Raw genomic sequence first — 26,594 nt, 5'->3', positions numbered from 1 at the left:
TATATTACCAACATAACATACATATATAGCACCTACTATATTTTCAGTATAAATGCTTCATACTCAACACTGGCTTACATATCAAATTTAAAAGATCAGAAGCGTTGACAGCAGTCATTTGCGTTTAGTTTTTCTTTGCAGTAGACAAAAGTGTCTCAACAACTATTTTGCAAGATTTACAGCACAATGTGACAAGTTGGAAGTTGATTTATGGTAATATTGATACTAATCATCGTCTAGCAGTAATTCAGTGCAGGAATCTCTTCAACACTACTGTGTTATGTAATCTGTCTGTCTCACTTTCCCTTTGCTTTTGTCTTTCCCTTTCTTTGTCTTTCGTCTCTGTAAAATCCACACTTAAACTCTGCTAAGCTTTGAGTTAAGAAAAGTTCTTCAGAGCTTCAGCCGTGAATTAAGTTTGATGCCACTGGATACCCTTGATCACCCTTGTTAACTTTGGCCTAGCTCCTCCTGTAGTGTTCTTTAGTGACACTTGGCAAACAATGTTGAATATCAAATTCTATTTAATTTTTTCTTTTTTTGTATTTGTGGGAAAACTTTTCTTTCAAAAATAATTATGTAATGTGTTTTGGATAAGGTCTATTTGAAGGTTGCTTTTTTCCATTGTATACAATTTCAGGGAGGTTGTGGCCCTGTAGAGATAAGAGGACAATGATTCGGTTTCTCTCCTTCCTATTCAAAATGTGTCTTCAGAAGCAAATAAACTCCCTCAGCAGCTGTTTGGATTGGTTGAACCGTATTGACGATCTGTTAAAGTGCAGAAAAAAGGTCTTATTTTCCTTTTGTAGAATTTGACAGTGATAAAACGGGTTTGCAGCAATAATGGCTGTCATGGATCAACACCTAGAAACATTTTACTCTGCTGATGTGGACATGAATGGGATCCAAAGTCATGTCTCCCCCTGGCTGACTGCCAGGACCTTCACAGGAGCTTTAATAAATGGTTTGTACCAGCAGACGGTCCTTGGCCTGTGTGTGCGTGCGCGCATGTGTCACTGTGTGTGTTTATATGCCATAGGGATTTTAATAAGGACTAAGTGCGCGAGAACGCTCCAGAGGGAAAAAGACCAATAACCTACAGTAGTGCATGGTGCAACTAAAAGGGTCGAAGGAACACTGAAGGGGAGGAAGCAGAGGTGTACCAGATATTTATTTGCAGCGCTGGGGGTGCACATGAATTATTCAATGTGGCATTCATTCATAATTAAGTTTTTTTAATGGATAAATAAATAGACAAAAGTGTTGTAGGGGAATGGGTTTTTACATGACACATATAGATTTGACTTCAAGTCATATTTCATGACAATGCCTAAGTATGCATTTAATGAGGGGGGAAAACCATAGCCAGTGCAAAGCTAATGCATATATAAGTCCGGAGTGAGAGCAATGAGAGGGGAGGGGAGGGTGAGTGATGCTGTTGAGCAGGGAGAAGATGGAGAAATGAGTTCAGTAGGTGGGCCGCCTCGGGGATCGAGGTCAGCGGTTGGGCAGCTTGCGCAAGTGTAGGCACCAGCCCGGGGGTAGCAGCTCTGAGACCTTGAATGGAAGGATATAGTGGACTTTTGTTAGGATCTAGCGGTCTTAGAGAGAGGACATGAACCACAGTGGGTGTCTGAGTGTGGAGAACATAGTCAGTTTTCTGAATGCACGCCTGATTTTGCTTTAAAATAGCATGCAATGAGCCCTAATATAGAGTTTTCATTGAATGCATTTCAAAATATAGACATGCCTTGCACATGCAGTGGAACCTGTGTGCAAGGTTTCATCCTTTGGGTGATATCTTTTTATCATCTCATGCCCGACAGCGTATGTTATTCTTCATTTTCATCACTGTCATCTTGAATCACTGAGCAGAACTCTGAAGGTGTCACGAGTTGCCAGTTGTTTCATTGTTTTCCATTATATCCAAGACAAAACAATTCTCACGTATCACTTATTCATCCCTCGGTTTATCCGCCATAACATAAGACGAGCTAACTTAGGTGTCACCAAAAAATGAGTCAGATGCACACTGCTTTTCAGTCCATTTCCGAAGCGAACAACCTGTCACAGCATGCTATGAATTGATTCTCTGTTAAAAGGGTTTGAATATAATTAAAGCTACTGTTTGCTACTCAGCAATCCAAGTAGATCTTGCCATCACACTGTGAGTTGCATCTCAAATGTGTCTCCCTGAACACTATTAACACTATTTAACTTGGGGGCATTCATTTAATTTGCTATAATTGCTTTAGAGCCCCTCTCTCTATGCTCAGCCAGTTGTCTGTAGGTTTAGAGGGGGGGGTGTCGGCCTGTCTGCATGCATATCGCTACACAGTTTTTCTCAGCTATTGTGTCCAAACCTGAAGCATAAAATCCACGCTAACCATTCTGTTAATATTAATGCAGAGCTTAAAGCAAGGGAAATGACTATTACTGAAATGTGTGCAGAGGTTAGTTAGAAGAACGAAGGGAAGAGGGCTTCATAGAGAGAAGACAATACCGTTTACGCGCACAAAGAACACACCAACGGAAGATGTTAGATAGCCCTCTTTGTGTTGATACTGGAGGATGCAGGATTTTTCCTCAAGTAAATGAGTTAGTCAGCCAGTGGGAAAAAGCAGCCATCTATGGGGGATTAGGGAGCCCCTCAACAAAAAAAAATTCTTTGTAAAAGCCCACATTTGGTGGGCTATGTAACATTTGAATGCCACTATTCCACCATATGTGCAGGTATTAATTATTGCATATTTCAGTGAACATGTTGTTAATTATTGTAAAGGACAGTTAGGCATCTTGTGCATTTTAGCCCACACAATCTAGCTGTTATTACTGGCGATTACGAGACATGCTTAAATGATGGTTAATTGTTTTACTATAAACATACTTTCACTCTTATTTATCAATAATAAAAACGGTTATTTTAAGGGGGAACACAGTTTAATTACATGTCCTATCTAGTCTATGTATTGGTTTTAAATTAACTATTTAAAGGGGGGTGCCGAACTCAGAATTATTAGGCTTGTATTAAGACCGAAACATCTTCGGAAGTACGTTGCACACAGACTCACAAAAACAACAGCGACAACAAAAGGCTGTAAGACTTGAAGAAATCTCAGTCGACAGATTTTCAACTGTCAGGGGGTAGCCGTAACTATTAAAAATGAGGCTATGCCAAAAATAACTCACGACAAAGATAATCCATTCTCTCATTCATTCATTAAGCCCATAAACATTGGCTGTGGCTCATAGAATGTAGCCTGTTTCAGAAAGACAATAACTCCAAATGAACTGTATTCGCCATTTTCTCTGTTGGAAACCCTGATCTGGTATTTTCATCCAAGCACAACTTTATTAGCCATAAAGAATACCCAGTATGTTATGAATATGAATATTCGACGATTCCTTTTTTTATTTTTTTTTCCCATAGTTTGAACGGGTTCAGCGTTATGTTCAGCATAATGTTCAGTGTGACAGCGGCATTCATATAACAGTAAACAAGCTAACTGTGCTGAGTGTAACAAGATTTGTGGCTGACACTAGATGTCAAATAAAAGAAGAGACTGTATGTTACAAAGTTGCTGTGAGCTTTAAATTCACGACTTTCTAAGCAGATGAGAGAGGATAATGTTATCTCAGGACTTTACGAAGCTGTGTCTCTCTTCCTCCATGCTGCTGCCTGCATGTCCACAGCACCCTGTACCAAAGAGTAATGTGAAGGTTGAGAGCACTCACTCTGTAGCACTCCCGACTGCTCGACTTGAAGCAATCTCAGTTAAATGAGGGGTCTCCGACTGATGATTCAAATCTTCAATTCTCAAGGGGAAGCCCTGCTGTTAACATACATACACAGCCATAGTCTTGTTACTTGACGGTTAAAAAATAATCTACAGAGTCTATAGTTATCTCTATAAAATTATCTTGTTTCAAATCTTTGCAATATTTCAGTGGTGGTTAGATACAGTATCTTAAAGGTCTTCTAAGCAAGATAAAGACATTTAGTGAACGTTTCCATTGCCGTAATAAAAATACCCGATAAATAATAACATCACAAGGCAACAGCAGAACAGCAGTTATGTTCCTATCAGGGAAAACAGTTAACATGTTGGGGATGTGAGGCTGGTGGGGGGTGCCGGGCAGGTGTTGGGACTCCTTAGGGAGCTGGAGGTCACATTACCATACAAAAGCCGCTCTGCTGGGTAACCTTTCCAGGCGCTGCTCCCTAGCCAGGGGGGCCTGCGGTCACACACTGGCACTGCCACAAGTGCCTCACCACCAACCCACACATGCACACACATGCACACACTGGCACACGTGTACACAAATCTCTCACATTCAGCCCCTGAATACCCCCCGCGTTCTCCATGACAGAAACATTGCTTGTATAGTGACATGAAATATTTGCACTCGGGGAACATAAATCACAGGGGACAGCTCTAAAGCAAAACAAATACTATGATATGGTCCATTGCCATCATAATGCACACTAAAGGGAAAGGCATTCATGTGGAATTTAGATCCAAAGCCTAACATTTTATCTTCGCCAGCAGTCTTTCGCACAAATCAGCTCCTTTTTTTCCCTCTCCCTAAATCCCCAGAAAAGCATGGCTGTTGTCATTTAAGCTCCACTCTATTTACAACTCGGATATGCCTTAGATGTGTGCGAGACACAACAGTGAGGAACGGGAGCGGTGTACTGGATATGGGTAGCACAAGGGAGACAAGAGATAGACATTGACTTTGCCTGGAAGCATGCGGAGGTTCTCCTGGTAGAGAGGAAGAGTAACTGGGGCGAGAAAGGAAGATTGAGAATGGAGGGAGGCGCTTGGCAGGCAGCTGCGAAGTTGATGTCGATCAAAGGGTGGGGGGCCTGGGCAAAGAGTATGGGTGGTCGTATTGATGGACAGCAGCATCAACAGGGATTTAGGTGGCTATTAGAAATGATGCAGCTTTAATGTTGGAGTTTTTTTTTTATTTCGAAGGAAGAGAGGGGAATTTTCCGAGGCATGGAGAAGCCGGGCGTCTTCTCCACCGAGGCTGATTTTGAGTGACAGGTCGTAGGGATGGAAAAATATGTGTTGTGTTCCACATGTGTGCGTGAGCATATGTGTGTGTATGTGTTACCCCACAGGTAACACATGCGCACCATGTAATTATACTCATTACACGGCAGGCTGTGGATCTGCATGATATAGTAGACACTGGGAAAAAAAAAAAAAAAAAATCTCTGGATTGTTGACAGCATAGTGGCACAGGAGCTGTGACAGTCAACTACATTGTTTATGCTGCAATTACCAAGACTGAATTCAATCAGTCAGGCCAATACACTTTTTTATTGCAATTATGCAAAAGACCTTACAGCTCACTGTGTGGTGAGACGTGATGTGCAGTAGCTTATATTGATTACTTTATTTGTAAAATTAAGTCTTTAAGAAGTCGCTGTCACTCAGCCCCTCACTGCATCCTGTATCACATGCAAGCACTGCACCCTCATGAAAATAATAACTCTTAATATAATTGATGTAATATGCCACACGCAACAATAAGGTATAACATCTAATCACGTTAAGTAGTCATTGCCAAGCTGTAATTAAACTGTTTGAGACAAGTGATTACCAACCTTGATAGAGAATGTGAATATATAATAGGGGTGTTATGAAAATACTAATACCCCATAGCTCTAATTGCAAGCCTTTTTTTGTTGTTCCTAATATGCATTTGCTTTGTATCTGTGTTATCATCGCATTGACCATAACGTGTTGGGTAAAGCGCACAAATATGACAAGATGAAGCCCTCCTTCACTTTGTTATGCTCCGCTACACATTGTAATGTTAACAGCGGGGCCCTGCAGTCTGACTGGGCTAATGGTGTGCCATCCCATCAGGCCATGCGCCCAACCAGAACATGCAGAGAGATTGTTCACATCAAGCCTGTTGGCAAATTAGCCAACACGCATTAAGCTGTGGCATTATGCTAAAGCTGTCTAAATACTACTATATGCTTAGTGACCAGTGAATGATTGCTGAAGTCCACCCCTCCTCTCCCTCCCTCGGCCCGGAGCCAGTCGGGATGAGTGTCTGTCCTCTCAAACTGGAGTGATGGAATTAGCTGTCACAGATTGTGCTGCAATGTGACTTAAAATGAACCTGCAACACGGGATAGTCCTTTCTTCCTCTAAAGGCATCTGTGCTCAACAGTGTCCTTTCAGCAGGTTGTTGAAAATCAGAAAGTCACTATATAGCTGTCAGATTTTAAATATTAATATTTTAAAGAGTGGCAGCTGGAACATTTAATGGCAATCGATAGATCACAGCGGGGGAAGGTATTTTTCACAGCGTGATCTGTGATCTGACAGACATTTTTCTTTCACTCTCCTAATTAATTTCGTCAGACACCTACAGAGACTTGCCATGTGTCGCTCTGCCGGCTGACCAAAGCGCCTGTTCTTTTGTCTCAACTGCCCCGGCTTTTTTCCAAGACACACTGGAGTACAACCTGTAGGTTTTAATTTTCTCCTGCTGTAATGAAGGTGTTTGTGCAGCTGATGGACATGAGACCTCCACCTCTCACCTTAAATGCATGCCCCTCTCCATAGGGTTACTGCAAACTTGACAAAGGTGGGTGTAGACCTACAAAGTCCTTGAAATACTTTTTTCTGCCCTTTTTCTCTTGGAAGATCTAACAGTCAGTGGTGGAAAGTAAGCACATTTAGTGCCCTTCATGCAATTTTGAACTTCTTGTACTCGAGTGTCTTTATTGTATGCTGATTTATACTTTTACTCCACTGCATCTCAGAGGGAAATGTTGTATCTTTTACTGCATTACATTTATTTTTGAACTTACTGGCTCAAATTCAGAAAATATAGATCAATGTATTGAAGTACTGCGACCCTTTCTGACATTCTTTGGCAAACCCTCCACACAGGTGCATAAATGAAGGAAGAATTTATCATGTTATGGCCCCTGCCATACACATCTGATATTATTTTGCTATGACATGCTGCTCCTACTTTTATTTTGATTTTGACTTTGATTTATGTGCATATTAAGGTGTACATCATTTTATACACTGGAGCAAGATTTTTCATTGAATGACAGCAAAGGGTTAGGTGTTTTTTTGTTATAGGGTGGGAATGCTGTTATTTCTGTAATTGTGATAATCAATAAACAGAAAATAGAAGAAAATATAAATAAAAAACATACATTATAGTGTATTTTTATAGATTAAGAAAACTGTTGGCCTGTGCGTTTCTTCAAATTGCCCTGACCTTTACCAGCTGCCATAGATGCATCAATATTTAAAATCACATTATACAATTGATATTTTCTGATGAAATAGACATTTGGGATTACAAGTAATTTATGGAAGTTGAAGTTGATTCATTTACTTTTACTGAAGTCTTGAAATTTGAATTGCAGGACTTTTACTTGTAACAAAGTATTTCTACATTGTCATATTGGTAATTTTACTTACACATTTGGTATTGTTTAAAGTAAGCAAAGTTTCTTATAGTCTTTTCAAATAACAGTTAATTAATTAATTTTACCAATTATTGATTCAGGAAAGTGCTTACAATTATAATCTGTTTGGAGAGATAAATTGAAATGAGGAAGTCTTCATCACTGTCAGATATTAGCAGATCGTTTCTACTGTAAGATTGCAGAGTGCAAAACCACCAGATCTCCAGTTTGAATCCAAGTCTTTCTTGCATTTTTTTGCACATTTCCTGTCTGCTTTTACCATCAAGTAAAGATACAAACATCAAAAAATGAAAGAAGAGAATTTTAAATTGCTGAAGAAAATGGGACAACTGAAAAGAACACATATTCTGTTTGCTGTAAAGCTGTATGCAACTTCCCGGGAATCCCCCTAACAGGTGCACAGGCATCACTGGGCCCCATGTGGAGAACAAGTGCTAAGAAATCTCAGTTGGGTGCTGATTCCTCAACTCCAGAAACTATTGATCGGAGGATTTGACTCAGTGTTATGTATTTTCTTTTTGGGTACTTTTCTGACTCCGTTTTGTACCTGGCAAAGAGTAGCTCTCACTCTGGTGTACATTTAATTTCATCCTCGTTCAGTTTGTTGGATTATACAGCCTACAGGTACACGCAGGTTCAGTCAGAATAATAATTGAATTACACCATAAACACAAAGCTTGCCCTATTGATTGTTTCTTCCTGTTGTTTTGACACTGTATTTGCATAATGGCTTGTTTAATGGAGTTTAGGAATCAATTGACTTTCTTTTTTTCTTTTTTTTACAGTATTTTTCTGTGTTTTTTGGCAACATTTAGAGTGAGTGCAAATGAAGGTTTAAAACATTTTTTAAAAATCCAAAACACGACAGCAGAGTAATATATTTCCTAGAGTAAGTGCTTGTAAATGTTATTGGGTTTATCAGAGATTTTCACTTCACTGTCACGATAATTCTGTGCGCTAGATTCAGCGTTAAATAGGCTTTTAAATGTACAGCGTGTGGGTTACACCATATGTTAAGGAGAAAAGGGAGGTTCCAGTCGTGGTCTATGTTCTTGCCAATGGGGCACGTCTAAGTGTGGGCAGCTGGATTGATTGCAGAGACGGCCAGCAGAGCAGAGGAGGATCAGACATAGAGAGAGGTTCTACTAGATTACACAAGGCTTGTCTGAGCTCAGGATTTCCTCGCCTTTTGTTGTAGAACCTGGCTTGTGGAATAGCAGATCAAAGCGTCGCTCACTGCATCTCACGTCGTATCATTTACACATCTGTGAAATCCACAATCATAGAGAAGACTATGAAAAACCCTCTCCCGCATTCATTAACGCGGAACTTTGACCAGAGACAAAGGTTAGGTGGAGGACAGAAATGGTCCCTTTTTTTTCTGAGCCGCATTCACAATGTTTGAGTATTCACAACCGCTCATTAATTCTATTTCTACTTTGCGTATTGGTTATTTGCTTTCTTCTTTTCACTCGGGCAAGCTCTCAATTCATTAGCCGATCCGCTATGAATGTATTATTCAATGCTAGATTGGCATTGGCGAGAGCGGTGTGTTTACCATAGCTCATGAAATATGTATCTGTTGAACGGGCGTGCGTGTAAGCAGCTGCCTGATATAGTCATGATGAGGGAGAGGTTTCTGTGGCAGTCGCAGCCAGTCACTCAAGGACAATCCCTTATAGCTGTTTTGGTTGTGTTGATTGTTGCGTTGATTGTCTCACATTAAAGCTGTGGTGTGCGGCGCAGATAACAGATTTACCTCAAGGTGTGTTTCCATATCGCGGATAACGTTTTTGCTTTTTTTTTTCAGCTTTGACATTGCATGTTGAAAGATAAGCAACTTTTTCCTCTACATATAAGAGCTACCTAACTGTTTAATTTATGTGTAATAACACACACAACACACACCAGCAGCCACTTACAACACAATGACCAGATTTGTTAAGGTAATAGTGAGGCCAGGACATCCATAAAGAGCTGTTTGTTAGATGTCAACTGCAGTAATTATAACAGAGCTGGCAGGGCTGAAACCATATTGAGTGGCCCTAATGGTGTCTATGGAGAAAGAGCAGAGTAGGGGCCGCTTTTTTTTTTTTTTTTTTTTTTTTTTTTTTTACGTGTGGATGAAGTGGCTCGCCACAAAGATGAATGATTGCTTTCTGTGCGAACTCCCGGGCTCACGAGTTGATTTAATTGAGTTGAATTAAACCTAAGCCAGGTAGAAATTGAGACAGAGAGAAAATCTATGCCGTCGATCTATAAAAGCCTTTAGGGCTTCGATCTGGATTACGTAGATTATTTTCCTGTCTGGTCACAGTCACACTTCATTCTTATCCCTGGAGTGTATTCCTTACTTACATATTGTTTGGGTGTGGCATCGGCGGCAGGTGCTCCTAGAACTTCGCACAGAATGCGTCACCAAGTTTCTGTGGCCATTGGTGTTCGTGAGACACATTTGTTTAGCCATCTAATGAGTTACATGATTTCTGGATGATTCAAGGCATGCCCATAATGCAATATTGATTGGATTCTCCTATATGAATGAATAAAGAAATGAAAATGGTTAATTCAGTTACAGATATCTTGATAACAAAGATTATTTCACACACATTTTCTCACAGTCAAAAAAACCCCAAAAGAAACCAAAGAATAACCCAGAATATCAGCAATACCAATGAAAGGCAATAAACTAAAGAAAGAAAATATACAACAAGGAAGACTATTCTTTATACATTTTGGCTTCTAAGGGTATCCCTGGTGTGGAAAACTGGTATTTGGAGGTACTTAACATAAAAGTACTCTTGAAAAGCTGATCTATAGCCTTCCTTATAATGCTGATGGATTCATTAAAATATGACAACCAGTCTTGGATATAGTGGACCCCTCTGGACTGGACTGTTTTGTTGAATTAAAAGAACTGACTACAGCATATCCTAGTACAACCCCAATTCCAAAAACATTTAGATGCTGTGAAAACAGTGAAGGAAAACAGAATGCAGTAATTTGCAAATCTTTTTAGACCTTTATTTAATTTAATACAGTACATTGACACATTTTTTTTAAATGTGTAATGTACAACATAATTTTTATGAACATAATCTTTATTTTATTTATTGTAATTATTTTTATTTATTTATTTATTTTTGTAAATATACACTCGTTCTGAATTTTATGCCTGCATCACCTTTCAAAATTTTTTTGGGACCTGAGCATTATTACCGCTGTGCTACTTCACCTTTTCTTTTAACAGCTGTCAGCAAGCATTTTGGAACTGAGAGAACTAATTGTTTAAGTTTTGAAAGTGAAATTCCTTTTCAAGATTTGCAAGTGAGCCCCCCAAAATCTCAAGATTTAAAAAACTGTGTGAAAGAGCAGCCCAAAATCCCATCTGAACACCGCGAGACATTAGTTTCCTCATACAGGAAGTCTCTTGAAGCTGGATCAAAGGCTTCTCCAACTATTAAACCATTTTCATTTAGTGTCTTTGACACTTTATTTCCTGTGTCATTCCACTTTATTGCAAATAGTTTAATCAGTTGGGTTGTGATGATTATGATTTCTTTATCTGTGTAGTTTTATTGGATTAATACCAATATCTGGTCTAAATGTTGTGTGAATAGCTGTGTTGACATGTTGAATTATTTTTTTCCCCAAACTCCAAGGATTTGCAAATAATTGCAATTGTAATTTTTAAGTGATTATTTTGCCTGGGACATTGGTGTGTGTGAGTGTGTTTTTTCGTTGTGTTTGTAAAGTCATGACTTCTGCTGCTTTTGTGCATAGATGAGGTAGTTTTATAACAACAACAAAAAAAGTGGTTTTGTATATATTCTAATTAAAAGTAAATGCAATTGGGCAGGAACCTCAATATCTGCTTGTTTATCACGAGGCTAAAATAGTACCTAACAGTTAGGCAGCCACTTTAAATTTAGATATGCAAAAAAAAAAAAAAGCCATGAAATGCTTGTCTTGCCTAAAAAAAACAAAAAAAAAAAGAGCTGGCACTGAAAAGACATGGTGTTTTTGTCCTGGCAGACTAGTGGAGACACTGCTGTGGAGCTGCTTCTGCCATACAGTGCATCTACTATAAATATAGCCTGCTGACGGTAAAGTAATTTCATTGACGTAGATACCTAATATGGGACAGTAAATGCATCACTTCCCGCATACGCTGAGACCAAGCACGGGCAAGAAGGCAGCAAAGTCTCTCCGGGGCGTGTTTGATGTTAAGACTGATTACTGCTAAATCTTATCACGAAAACAATACATAATATGACTTTTAATGAGAAAAGAACTGCATTGTTAAATGAGCCTTATTAGCTGTGCCAATAAAGCTGAATACCTGCCTGTAAAAGCAGCCAGCTATATGTCAGCGGTAATTGTAAAGTTGTTTGTTCCTGTCGAATGTGTTCCAAGTACCTCAGCAAATCACCCAATAGTGTTGAATGGGAAATTGAAAATAAATAAATAAATAAAAAAATGCCATAATTCAACGATCAGCAGATGATTGGGGCATACGTTGCCGCCTGCCAACAGTCATGAGGCCGAGCTGCCAAATCACCCTTAAAAGGAAGCCAGAGCACAGGGGCTTATCTCAATGTGTTGGTCTTTCTCTGCTCCAGCACGTTTTGCCATTATGTACACAGAGGCCGGGGCACGATCTCATACGTCTTTCTTTGTCTGTGTTTGTCTTGCTGTCTTTATTGTGCACTGTGTGCTTTCTCTCTCTCTCTCCGTCTCCTCTCGGTTTCATCGCTGCTGCAGCCCTTTGCTCCTCGGTTACCCTTACGTTTCTATTGTGCTCCCATAACAGGGCTGTCATCTTCCCTAAGAAATCACCTCTTGTTCTTGACAATTTCGAGATGACACGTCGACTCTTAAAAACGTTATGATTAGCCAACATTGTTTGAGCTTTTCCTTTGAGTAAAGCAGCTTAGGGGGCAGCAGATAAAGCCACGCCGTATATTTATCTGCTACATTTCAATCCGTCTTTGTGTTGTGACAGCAGAGATGATACGAGGAGAAGAGGGCAAGGTGATCCTATCCTGCTATATCCATTTGAAGTTAAACCTGTGGGACTGTTTGGAGGATGGGAGAGGAAAGCTTTACCCTGAACTGGACGTAGGCACTACCTGCCCAAGCTCTTAATCAAACAAAATATACCCCTGATGCTGAATTATACTCAGCACCAGGGTTACTTTTTGCTTTGGTGTCAAATCAGAGTGTGTTTCCTATTAAATAATGAAAAGCGTACTGCTGGGTTCAGTGGAGGTGTCATAGGGAGGGTTTTGAATGGATCCGACTGCAAGTTGTGCTTGCATCAGCTTGAAGCTCTGCGGCTTGTTTGAAATGATATCAAACTCCTGAGACACCTCGGGCCCAGTTTCAGTCCTTGGAAAGTCAGAGCAGATCTGAGCTGGTTCTTTTCAGACATCATCTGCTCTTTGTACCCACTGAGTGTTGTTGCTGCGTACAAGTTTATTGAAAAACGATGTCTTCTTTACCCTTCCCAGCGGCATGTGGGAACCTTGGAATGTAGATGTTTCTTTTTCTGGATCTCTGAGTTTCCTTTGGATACATTTTATTCATTTTTTACAGAAAACAGTGTAAAAAGTCAGTTTGCAACATGTTATCTGTAGTGTGAAATAATTCGAGATTAATAATTTTTAATGAAAAAGCACTTTGAAAAACAATCAATTTTAAATTGAGTTTTATAATTTCAGCTGACAACAAATGGACATTTTTGTAACCAGTGCCAATACTCACTACCTTAAATCGCTGTAAATTGTATCTATATGCATCACATTCTTCATGAATAGAAATGGAGACTTAGTGGGCGTTCAACCCGAAAACAGAACTGTGTTACAACAATGCAAGAAACTGTGTCTTCTGAGACATGAAATGCACTACAGAAATTCCACTTTATTTGGAATCGGAAATAATTGATCCTCGGGGTAGATATAAGTACCAGCACAAAGTATGTAAAATATAAAATAAAAAATAGAAATGTAGTAATAGTAAAACAATTAGCATTAGTATGTAAAGATTTAAAATAATAAATATGTATAATGGGCTCTGTGTGTATAATATAAAATTGTGCCTCAGGTTACAGTGAATGTGCCTTATGTTACATTAAGTAACAGATCAATCTGCATGAAGGCCACTTCGTACCACTGCACTGCTTTATATAACAACTGCAAAATACACAGTTTAAATACTTAGTTTGTGTAACAAAGTCATTTACCATGAATGTGTGCTTGCACATAATTATGTGCCAAAACAGCACTTTGAAGGTTCAACTAAGCTTGTACTGATTGTGAAATTCTGGGCCGACACCCATGTTTAAAAAAAACAGTTTGGTTAATAGTGAATACTAGAACAAGTTTCTCGCCAAATACTTAATTTAACAAGATTTCATCTGAAAACATCTGAATAATTAACCCTCGATCAATATTTATTTTTACTGAATAGAGCTGGAATGATCTTAATGCAGTGCTGCCTCCGTTAGCTGTTAGCTCCAGTCACCAACAGCTATCATCAACTGTCTCTCTTGCTGCCGAAGTCAACACAGATTTGGTTTTTATGATGTATCGGGGAAAAACAGGGTGCATTGATAGTGAGTTTTACTGTGATCTTTACTCCGAAAGGGGTCCCAGGAAAGATCTTTGTCCATCCCATTTTCCATAATTCCAGGGATGACAGGACGGCGGTAGTTTTAAACCTTGCTTTTTAGCCTTTCGCCATACTAATGTGACACAACAGAAAAAAAACATTGGCCACAGTTGCTGATGAATGTCACCTTATTTGTCGACCGGCCAATGGCACCTCTGTTTTGTAAACAGGCTGGCCTCATTCATATTTGTAACACAGCCTGAGTTCCTCAGTATGCTTCTCACACAGTCGAATTAGGTTTAAATTGTCAAACTGTTGGACAGCATCTCCACCCTCCCCGTCCCCCTTCTTTTCTGACAAAATAGTGGCGCAACATCCCATGATTTTTGTAACTTTTGGAGACAGACAATGTGACAATCACTCACACCTCACATTGCAATCTGCTGGGTGTGTGCAAGTGTAAAAACAAGGCTTGAGCTTCTCTCTCTAGCACTTTTTTTTTTTTGCCATTTTCACACACCTACTTGCATCACTTTTGTTGTGTCTGCCCAAATACAACACCACGGATGCCTTGGAGGAATGACCGTCCAAAAGGACCGTCCAAAAGTGTGTGTCCTTATCCCAAGAGCTCTTTGAGAGAGGTCATGTGGGCAGTGTGATGCAGCAGGAGGCTATGACGGCGCTCTATAATCGAGTGTGGCCATTTTGAACTTTTGCCTTTCGCAGAGATTGGATGACACGGCGTAGAAACTCATTTGTTACAAGTCGCAAATGCTATAAAGGCACTCTTCTACACTTTTGTGTGCAGACAGTAATATACTTTGAGGCATCCGCTCGTCCCCTTTAAGGACCACACAAAAAAAAGGAATTCTCATTATGTCACTGCACGTCCTGTCTAACTAATGCAGCACCTGTCGCAGAGATGGAAAGGGCACTAGTTACCTGGAGTAACACTGGAGGAATACTGTCTGGCTCTGCACATTCGGTTCAAAAATAGCAGCCCTTAGTCATCCCAGCTCTACCCGTTTGTTAAAACTAGATGCATAGCGGTCTGTCAGACTCAGCACATTTTTTATTTTTTTTTTTTTTTTGGCACTTCTTGTGTGTCCTGGTTATGCTGTCTCTTTTGATGATTCCTCAAAAATTCAAGTGACTTATGTGTGAGATGAAGCCGTGTATAAAGTGTGGGAACGAGATGAATGAGGAGGCAGCTTGTGCTGTGTTCATGAAAGTGCACTCTAAGCATTCAAGGAAAGACTTTTTAATGCATTTTTAGTTTATTTTAACCATGCGTGTCTTTGTGTTTGTTCCTGAAAAGCTTCTGCTGGGTGATTTAGGTCCTATTTGCATTAGATGGGAGCAAAGAGCATTTCTTTTGGACTTAAATGCACAAGTGAAAGTGCACACCAGTGGATATTTTTCGACAGGAAGCTTGATCTGTGTGTTACAATATGAAAGTGGTCACTCTGATACACCCTGAACTTTTCGAGGACTCCATATCTTTGTTTGTATCTCCAGAACTGAAGTTGTGAAAGTAGTCTCGCAGCTAGCAGGAATTTGGAGGATTCATGAGAGCTGCTAATGAGCCACTTGGCTTTTAGCTTTTAGTCAAAGTACACTCTGACACAAGTAGATCAGAGTGCAATGAAAAGAGCATGCAATAATGAAGTGGGTATAGACTGAGGGGCATTTTATCTTTGAGGCTTTGCTCCCTGACACTGTGACACTTTGGAATTTTGCACACATAATTACTCACTTAGACATGCAAAACTTTAAACTGGGTAACCACTAGGTTTGGGTATCAAAAACCATTTCTCATGTGGAGCTGAATCCAAATCTATAGGAATCACTGGTTTGTTAGAACCAGTTATGGATTACTAAAGGCAAACTTAAATTTCTGCAAACCACAAACACATTCCATTTAGGGATGCGCCTCATTCGTTTTTTTTTTTTTTGCAGATATCTGATATGCCGATTAAAAAACAACACCGATAACTGATACCGACATCAATATATGACATTTTCCCTACGATAACCAAATGGTTTTTGTGCCTAAACCTCACCACACTTTAACTGAAATGCATTTGTTACATAATAGCATGCAAATGTAACATATGCATGGTTTGCAGACAGTCAATACCTCATTTTTTTCCGGCAATGGTGTTGTGTTATAACAACAACAACCAGATTTTAGTTATAAATAATAAAAAATAAATTCAACACCAAGATGGCACCTATCCTTTCCAGTGGAGATGCTTGCATGGTACGTATGCCTAAAAAAGCTTACTAGCTTCCGGATTTACTTCTGCAGTAGTGTTTCTCCCGCTAACATATTATATTGCTTTTCTCAGCTCTTTTTGACATATAAAACCTCCATAGCTCAAAAATTTACAATAGAAAGACTCAAAATTGACCTTGTTTGCAGTTCAAAGTGTGCTGTCAACAGTTTTACAGATGTCTCTTTGACAGTGGCTGTCCGTGGCAGAATGTTTTTTTGATTGCAAAGGGGTGCTTTTCGTTGCAAAAATGCGAGTGGAAAAAAAAAATGGCTGCGAGGCTGAGCGGAACTCCTGGTGTCTGGGTTACAGCAAAGTAGACATGAGGAAGTGCTTAAGAGGGCAAAAGGGCCAGATACAGTGCAAATTGGTCTGCGTGTACAGTTTGGCAGACATGTGGATGCCCAAAAAATTAAGTCCTACAAGGGAAGAAATTGGTTGAACTGCAGCGTGGTAAAATATGCCAAGTTGTATTGCCTCAAAATCAGCTAATGCAAGTGCATCCAAGTCAAGTAAAAACAAGGGGGGATGAGGAAGCAATCAGCTCGTGCATTGCAAGATAAGGAATGTCTATAGCTGGTCTTTTCACCAACAAGACATTCAGGACAAACACATCTCGAGCTGTGACGATAAATGTTTATGGCAGTCTATCTGCTGGAAATAAAGGAACCAGAATTTGATCAAAATTGCAATTGATTGTGATAATGATCACAACCAGAACTGATAAAATCTAAATGCTACCCAAAGCTACCAAAGGGCTTATACGGACAAGTATGACTCAAATGCGGATACATGCATGCAAAAATGCGATGAATTCTGCCATTTTGCATGTGACAGAGTTTTTAAGTGTCTTTAGTTTGCATGCATGTGCACACACTTGTGTATTTGTTTGTGTGTTTTCCTGTTTTACGTGTGTGCATGCTCCCAGAGGGGAAACAGGCTGTATGGGGTGTTATCTGCTTCTGCAGAGGGTGACAGCTAATCACCAACCCTGACAAACACTGGGGGAGAGGGGAGGGAAGAGAGAGGGGGAGATGACAAACGAGAGAGAGAGAGAGGGAGGAAAAGAGAGAGGAGATGGCGCTGGGCAGGGGGATTGGCATTTGAATTCCACTGAGTAACCACAGAGTGCTCCGGATCCTGTCATCACAACCTCTGTATGAGTTTGGACCTGAGCTGGACAACCGCGCAGCCTCCCACCTGGCCCACTGACAACTAATAAACCCCCATCAGTATAGGTACACACCGAGATAGGAGGCCGCTGAGAAAACATTGCGACAATTCTTGATGAGTTGAATAAATCTTTGTGTTTGCAGAGTCTGTCAACAGCGGCTTTGATCTCCTACCTGCTGCTCGTAAATTCCCAGCCTCATGGAGAATATCTGCGGCAGGGTTCGCTCGCTGTCTTTATTGCAGAGAAGGCGTCTTTCAAGTGGTACCTTGTCATGTATAAAGACATCAGCACTTACAGTCTTTTGCTAACCGTGCCATTAATCGTAGCCAAAGTCTATGCTAAATGCATTTGTAGACGGTTTGCCTTGCAGATGGGCTGATGCATGCCGAGTTAGTGCGAGCTGCCGGTGTCGCCTGTTGACACAGAGATCAGAGGGCTGTGAGAGATGGAGAGATGCTGTCGTGAGATGGCGGCAGGCAGGCTGCACAGGGAGAGACGAGACAAGTCGAGGCTCCACTCTGGTTTTCAAGGAACAATTTCAGGTTGATTTAATACCCTTAGCTGTCATTTGATGGCACAGGTACCTAAATGTCACATCATAGCAATGTACAAAGCAAATGTGATCGTCAGTATGGTCCTCTATATGGTCGTTTTGTTTGATTACCAATAGCAGGACTGAGATATCAATCTTTTTCCGGCTGGTCCAGCAGCTTCTGGACTCCCTGCCGGAGCCGCTGTGGGTGGCATCATTCAGACCAACTGGCGTCTGTCTGGGTAGCTGTGATGGGTGTCACGCCAGGGGCCTCCATACGGGGAGACCCCTCATCTGCTCACAGTGTCATACCTCTCACCACTTTGCTCTCTCTATCTGACCCTGTCACCGAGGCAGAGAGTGACAGATCCAGGCAGGGAGGAGTGGCGCAAAGAGACAGAGAGTGGGTGGCATATCCTTTTAGATACAGGCATAGCCGAAATCCTCGCTAAATAAAATCAAAGATAGCTGTCAGATGCTTTTACCGAGCACACTGCTTGAGAGCACGCAAATGGCACTATCAGTGAAGGAGTCAAAGGTCCACAGCTACTCGAGAATTGAGGTTGTCATTCATGTCTTTAAGCATACAGCGTAAGTGCCGGCAGTCTGTTTAACAGGCATCACTTGCAATAAACTCTAGTATAGAGATCTGATTATATATGATGTGATTAAAGCTGTTATTTTCATTTTGCATCTCACAGGTGTTTTTTTTTACCTTGCTTAGTAATTTGAAATAGAGAACATTGTGTTTATGTATCTTATCCGCAGATGGCTCGTGGTGGTCCGGTGTGGGTGACCGCATAGCATCTGTGTTTGAGTGTGTGCGCGCGTCTGCATCTGTGTACTTGTGTTGTGTTGGGGGCTAATGACAGTTGGCATTTGGCCACTATCAGTGGATCGTTAATTAGTATTGAGAGGTTTGGGGGAGAAGCACAGATTCCCCTCTATCTCACAAACAGATGTGTGTTTGATCTGCTAACCCACACACACATGCACACACACACTGTCCATCCATAGCAACTCTCTGACATATGGAAATGTCTATAAGCAAGTCCCGCTCAGCATACTGATATTGACAGCAATAGATCCAGCCGCAGAAAAACATCAGCAAAAAAACATGGATCACAGTGAAGTCTGTTGTGAGCCTGCCAAAGAAAAATCATAAAGACATTCAATAAATAACACTAACAAATAGACAACACAGAGATAAAGCGATAAACTCAAGAGGTCTTCACGGGGAGGCCTGTCAGGATAACTATTTTTGTTGGATGATTTATTGTCCCAGAAATAATTTCAGTAAACAATGTTGCCATTTAGAGATGATTGTATGCTGCTGATATAGTGATAGTATGACAACATAATAATGCTGTTACACACTTTCAAAAATTTTAATTCATAAGAATATTCAGACATTAGAAAAAAATGTTAAAAACCTTGTTAGGCGCAGCCCAGAATTACTAAGTTTGACACTTAATACAAAATTTTGCCAACAAAAACAAAACCATGTGATACTCCGGACTAATAGACAAGCATAGCAGAGCTCTGGGAACACCACAATAACCGCCATAACTTGGCAAATGTGCAGCAGTCGGTTGCCGGGGATGGACAGTCTGGGAGCCACACAGTTGAATTTATGAAGTGAAGGGTGAAGTTGCGGAATGGTAAAACTACTACTGACTGACTTTTTGGGTTGTTGCCAGTGGTTAGCAAGCCTAAAACTATCAAGCCTGTGACTCTCCCACTCCAAAAGCGCAGCAACAGGCTACCAGTAAACAACACTGTGGCATCTTTGAAGTGCTGTTTTATTTTCTTCGGACTTGCACTAGCAGGCGGTGGGGATAAAAATAAAGAAGAATTGCTGCGCCCGGTTGAGAAAACTCTGCTGTTTATTCAGGCAACATGGTAGCTAAAATGTGTCTGGCATTCTTATGTAAACAAACAATTATGTAAACACAGCAGGCATTATTGAGGTCAGCACAATGATCACGGTCATGTCAATTTATTGAACAGTAAGTCAGTGATGTAATTATCATGACAGGCCTGTTTACGGGACTAATTTTATTCCTAGAACCCCGTACCCAACCCGGGACCTTTACAGTCTTGTCATGCTTTATTATGGTCACTCAGATATGGTTCACGGTTCTATTACCGCAGGTTCTGGGTGTGTTTGTCATTATATGCAATACTTATATGCATCCAAGAGGTAGAAATGCAAAAACACTCTTTATGTCTGTGGTGATTAGACTAATGTAGGATCAGATTACCCAAGCGATATTAAGGTATGAAAAAATGTTAAGCAGCAGCACAAGAGATTTGAAGACAGAGCAGAGGAAAGCTAGATACCCATCCTGGATCTTGGGTCTCTCTCTTCTCAGACATGCACTGGGGCAGGTCTGTAATATCTTGGGCAAAAAATATTCGGATATATACATTTTGAAAAATGATCTCCAGTCAGATCTCAGAACAAATTTACCCTGGTTCTATAAGCAAGGCAAGGCCAGGAAGCTATATTTGTATAGCACTATACATACAATAGGGCAGTTCCAAGTACTTTACAAAGCAATAAAACATAAAAGCATAATAAAGCTCCGGTGCAGTATCCATTATTATATTGTTGTATATATTGTGATAAAATAATTATTTTTTGTCATAAGTTTGGTTTTATAATCATATCCCTATTCAAAAAAACTCACAACAAAACAGTTAAACGGTCTTCACTAAAATATCCGTAACACTTCTTACACAACAGACGCCCTTATTTGGTGGTGGCAGTGATCTATGAACATTTTGCAAAAAAAAAAACAACTTAATAAGGACTTCACTGGCAGGAGAAGAGAAGTAATGAGAATAATTTGTGTTTATTTTTTAAATCCAACCTTTAACAATCCTCTACAAAGTCACAGACACCAGAGTAAAACATTATTATAGCTCTCACTAATGTCAGAGCCTTTGTCTATTCACTTAATTGTAGCATAGTTGTCCTGATGGAATTGCTCTGTGACCTTTAGTATTTTTATTTCTTCAGCCCTTATATTTGCTAAGTGATGGTATTCTGGCTGATTAGTGCACCCTTGTCCGCCCAGACACACACAGGCGCACACACATGCACACACACTATTACAAAACACAATGTATTCACTCCCAGAACCCCACTCCCATTGTTCTGCTTTATAACACTGGGAAAGGAGCATCAGTCAAGTATATTAGCTGGATCCTATTACTGTCACCAGATTGCCTCTCTGAGCCATCTTAAAGAGCCCCCAGACAAAACTTCCTGTCATGTTAATCCAAGCTTTAATAAATAGAGGGATGTGTAACCATATTCAAATAGGGGCTCCCGTATTTATGCTGACAAAGAGAGACGGGCTATCACGAAATGACAGATGAAAGTGTTTTGCATGAAAAGGAGGAGGAAAAAAAAAAGTTTTTATCGGTACTCATTCTCTCCCATTCTGGGGAGAAATGTCAAATTATTGAAATGGCCTTTAAAAAAAAGCTTAAGCCTAATCTAAGTAAAACACTGCAGGTATTAGGGACGGTGGCCATTGTGAGTGAAATGAATGCTATTCAACTCAAGCTAGCGGCTCATTTTATCCCCCTTGTTCACCTATTGATATCAAAGTACATAATACACACGTTGTCTCCTAAGAGAGATTTATGTTCATCGGACCTGTGAACATTAGAGCATGGTGTCACGGGGCGCCTCCGCTGATTCATGAATACAGAAAGTCTGTTATTTAATTTTATTTTCGAGATGGTTATTCAAAGGCGTCACTGGCTGTGTCATTTAGTTAAAGCTCAGGCGGTCTCAAAGGTGCAGCCGTTGCCCTTTGCATTGCTGAGTGTTCTCATCTCCAACAAAGAGAGCAGAAATCGACCTCCCTAATTCAAGGCTATCTCTTGGATTCCTGTTTGGGAAAGAGCAAAGACACTATTGCTATCACAGAGAATGACATGCTCGCTGTCAGACTGAGTTCATTTCTAGATCGGCGTTCCTTGGCAAAAGAAAAAAAACAATCCCAGTTTAACTGGTTTTTCACAACATGTCTGTGTGTTTAACAATGCAGTGTGGACTGAATCTGTTTGTGAATGTTTGTTTTTCTGCCGTTGTAAAAGTGAAATGATGTGTGTTATGCTGAGGCTGCATGGTTTTCCCCCATTGCCTATGCATTATAAAAAAGCATCTTCTCATATTTATTTGGTAAGATACAGCTATCCATTTCGAAAAACCACATCACCAAAATGTGTTTTACATTGCACAATAAAACAACTAAGACCCTGTCATACAATTTTAATGATGGTGTGATGATGCATAATTAGTGGTGATGATTATTATATCAGTAGTTCTAGTATTAGTAACATAATAATATTAGTATTAGTAATTTGCGATATACTTTAGTATTTATAATAGTAAGTTAGCCTTAAAGTTCCTCACTGGGCATTAACTAAACCAATATAAACTAATATTTGTTATTGAAATTACATTTAGACTTTTTTGTTTTCCGTTAAAAATGTATTGTTATGCCTTAAAATGGCTTTGATGTAACCATACACTTTCACCTCATGTAATATGCACAGACCTGCGACGCTCGACTACACACAACCTACATCGCTGCTCATAAAACGCACAAACACGAGCTTGTAATCAGTAACAGATAACCTAGTCTTCAGCTTGACTACGTTGTCATACAGCTAATGTGTTACTGATGTTACATTAACCTTGTTCCTGAATGCCAGCTCTGAGGAGTTGATGTGGATGTGAAACTTAGCTTGTTGAAATCAACTTCCCTCCTTGATACACCTCATTTTGCAATAGCATTGTGGGATTGGTTCCTCAGTTTTTTTTACAAAACAAACCCTGGAAGTTAGAATTTTTGTTTCTGAAACTGTCATTGGCTCACTGCAGCTCCAATGCAAAATGTCTCATATATAGCGCTCATGATATGCCATGTAGCATTATTAAAAAAAAAACATATGGACATGTTAAAGGGTAGAGTTGCAGATTGCAACCAGCTGAACCCTCCCCCATGTACCCAGCATGAAGGGGAACTAAGATGGCCAATGCAAAAGTGCAAAAGCCCCAAAAAATGCAAAAACATGAATTGCTTTATCTTTAGCCAGTGTGTGGTTTGTCTGTTCTGATCTATTGTAGAAACAGCACAGTGAGCTCAACCTAACCCTTGTATGTAGATATGAGCAGTTCAGTCCAAGGTAACAAAAGCACAACAAGTCTTATATTCAGGGGCTTATACACAAATGGAAACATAGTTATTAATATTGTATACCTCTTTTGCCAATGAATGCCCCTTAAGCCTACACACTGGAGCTTTTTCAAGGTTAAAGGCATGATTTTCACTGGAGTAGGTCTTTAATATGTAGTATTAAATCTGGCGATGCGTTTTTATCGTCAGTCCTTTCACCTATTGCTATGCAGACAATTAAATGAAGACTTTCAGATGGGTAGATGGATGGATGAGTGAGCCAGAGAACAAGCTGCAAACTTTCCAAGACAGTTTTTCTGTGAACCACTGAAGCATACCACTGACTCAGCCACAACGCTTAGTGTCTGCATGTAGATTTTGACAAGAGTTAAAAGTTGGAAGGCTTATAAATACATACTGAGTTTGCCATAAGCTGAGCAAGCAGGTCGCAACAATTAAACATCGGATTCAGCGTAGAAACAGTTCATTATAGATTTTAATGGGCTTTTCACCTCAACATGATTGGGAAATGTATCTAAGGGTTCTCGCAGAGGGTGTTTAAACATTTGTAGCACATTTAGGTGTCAGTCAGCAGAAATTGCCTCATGCTTTTACTGCTCAAGCAATGGAAACCAAGAAATCATCACCAAAAACTAGGAGACAGTAAAAGAGATGTAAGAATATTTCGATTAGAAATAAGCTATTAAATTGGATTAATGCCAACTGGATTAAAAATGGCATATGGGAATTATTAGAAAGGAATGACCTTATAGTATATTAAAAGGGCAGTGTGTCTAATAAAGATTGTGTACATAACCCTCTGAAGGCCATTCCAGTGTAATCCTTTTTGTCCTCTGCAACTTCCTCACGCGTTCGACTCATTTGCCCATTTAAACAAACCTCTTCCCAGACATCTTTCTCACCCTCAGAATCATGTTTTCACACAGTCTCCCCAGACATTTCATGGCATCCTCTGACCCTTTTCTGTCCTCCAGTCAATGCTGCTTGCAGCTATATTTACATTAGGAAGGAGGAGGGAAGAAGGAGCAAATGATGTAAAAGGAGTTTCATGTATGTGTGTGTGTGTGTGTACTAAAAGAGAAATCTGATTGGCTTACCGGGAGGAAGGACATCATTTTAAATAAGTCCTCAATGTTAAACTGTTTGCTCTAGGGCTTAGGGATTGCTCACCTCTCCAAATACTATTTTAGCTTGAAAGCACAATATTTCCCAGCCTGAGCTTTCACATGGGAGAATGAGGGAGGGCCCTGGTGCAGCAGTTTCATGGAGGTGGCTTGCAGGCATACTCCATTCTGACAGAATGAGGAGGCACTCTGCAAGAGTGTGGCGGAGAGGAAAGGGGCCCTATTAATAAAATGACTCCATAATGGGTAGTTCCCTGCAGCTTGGCAAAGGAAGACAGGCGGATTGATGGACGAGGCCAAGGCCTACTTCCTCAAGCATACTGAGCTCAACTGTGTGGACATGCCTCTGTGAGGCCAAACACAAGGCCAGACCCCACAACATACTGAAGTCCCATTCATATAGAAAGGAAGAACCTTATAAATGGTTTCCTGTTTTGTGTTAAAGGGTCAAAGTGGCAGTTTTAAAGTAGCAGTAGATCACATCTAAGCCTGTTCACAGCTCTGTGTTGAAATGACCATTACGCTGAAAGCTTCAGGCTTCTTTATTCCAAATTATACAATATGCTGTGCAACACAGATGGCTAATTTGGAGGATAAAACCAGACAGGATTTAGCTTAATTGTAATTTTACCTCCAGTGGCAGATTAAGGTGGTCATGGGTCTCTGGGCTATTCTTTGTGTGCCCACCCCCCCCTCTTTACTCATCATGCTTTACCAGGAAAAACAGCTTAGTGCCAAAAGCGTGCTAGGAATATAACTTTCAAGGAAGTAATAAAAGATGCTGGTGTTTCTGGTGGTTGAATTGTTGGTCCCTCTGTCTTGAGGCCCTGACACACCAAGCCAAGGATCAGCTGTCAGTTAATGTTGGGCCACTGGGGACAGCGCCTGTCCCCCAGTCTTTGCAGTGTGTCCAGCCCCATCGGCCCTTGTGGGCCCTTGTGGGCCCTTGTTCTTCTTCTTCAGACAATTCAGCATGTTAAATTGGTGGTGAAAATGGCAGAGCCCATTAGTGAATGAGTTCACTCTGATTGTCAGTTGATGATAAGAAAAATGGAAGTAAGGAAACCAAACAAACAGGAAAAACTTGTTGTATAGTAGTAAGATTGTGCTCTTTCGTAGAAATGTTTCCTAATGGTTTGCTGCTGATATGGAGAGTTATTTCCTCTTATGCAGGCACAGAACCAACCAGAAGCAACCTCTTTACCTATTGTTTGAATCCCAAATTGACCTCATGGAACTGACGTCTTGTGGCCAAAGGAGGTCAAAGTGTTTTTTTTCTCTGAAATTAATTAAATAATTAAAAATATTCTGGCTTATCAAGGGCCGTTGCACGTGTGGGGCCCCTAGGCTCACCTTTGCATTACTTCACGCCTGCTTACCTCAAAGTAAGAAAACAAGATAAACAAGTCTCCCTGGCTGATGGCACTGCATGTTTTTAATGCATTATTGACATTGCTTAATATTACAGCAGACATAAAATAGTGTAGAAATAAGGATTGTTTACAATAAAAGGCTGTATGAATATGATTTCTTTGCTTCTTTGTTTTGAGGCTGGCTTTGGCATGGCTCGAGATGTGCGAATAAAAAATATTGCTTTGCCACAACAGTGTTACGGTCTGCCCCAACAATATAGCAGCCTCCTGAAGGCATCACTCCATCATCCTTTCATTACATTTCTTTGTAACAGTACATTGATTAGAGTGGCCGCAGCATGACTGCCTTTTTAATTGTGTATTTGCTGATCTGAAAGCTGCACAGAGCTCCATGGTAGAGATCTGTGCGAACCATTTCAACAATGCTCTGAGGCATTCGTTGACACACAAAGTTCATCGTTAGAATATACATCAGTTTGTATCACCATAGCGACCTCCTTGCATGCTGAGCAGGGGACCTCATAAATATGTAATCCTGACAGATTTGAGGAATTGTCTTCCTCAAGTGTTCCTCTCAAGCCATTTTGTTAATGTCAACATGAAGGAAAGTTACTGGAATAAGTGTTGACATTCAGCCCATGGTGTATATCATTAATAATTACATACACAAGAATTTCTGTCAGATGATGGCTGAAAAACACTTGAGTCACGTTTTTCTGTCGCTCTCATTTTTCGGTAATTAGGTATAAAATATAGATGAATTGTGGACGTGGATCCTCACGCTCATTCCCTCTGCGT

At 40.2% G+C, this 26,594-nt stretch overlaps 1 protein-coding gene across 12 annotated transcripts in view; it reads left to right on the top strand.

The window, feature by feature from the left end:
- Nucleotides 1–26,594, top strand: part of LOC121952124 (RNA-binding protein Musashi homolog 2) — a 332,436-nt gene that overhangs the window by 143,952 nt on the left and 161,890 nt on the right. The gene's annotated exons all lie outside the window — the stretch shown is intronic.

Source organism: Plectropomus leopardus, chromosome 13 (genome assembly GCF_008729295.1).
Source record: "Plectropomus leopardus isolate mb chromosome 13, YSFRI_Pleo_2.0, whole genome shotgun sequence".
Lineage (NCBI taxonomy): Eukaryota > Metazoa > Chordata > Actinopteri > Perciformes > Serranidae > Plectropomus > Plectropomus leopardus.
The sequence above is the reverse complement of the archived record's forward strand: the minus strand, read 5'-3'. Positions and strand labels throughout refer to the sequence as shown.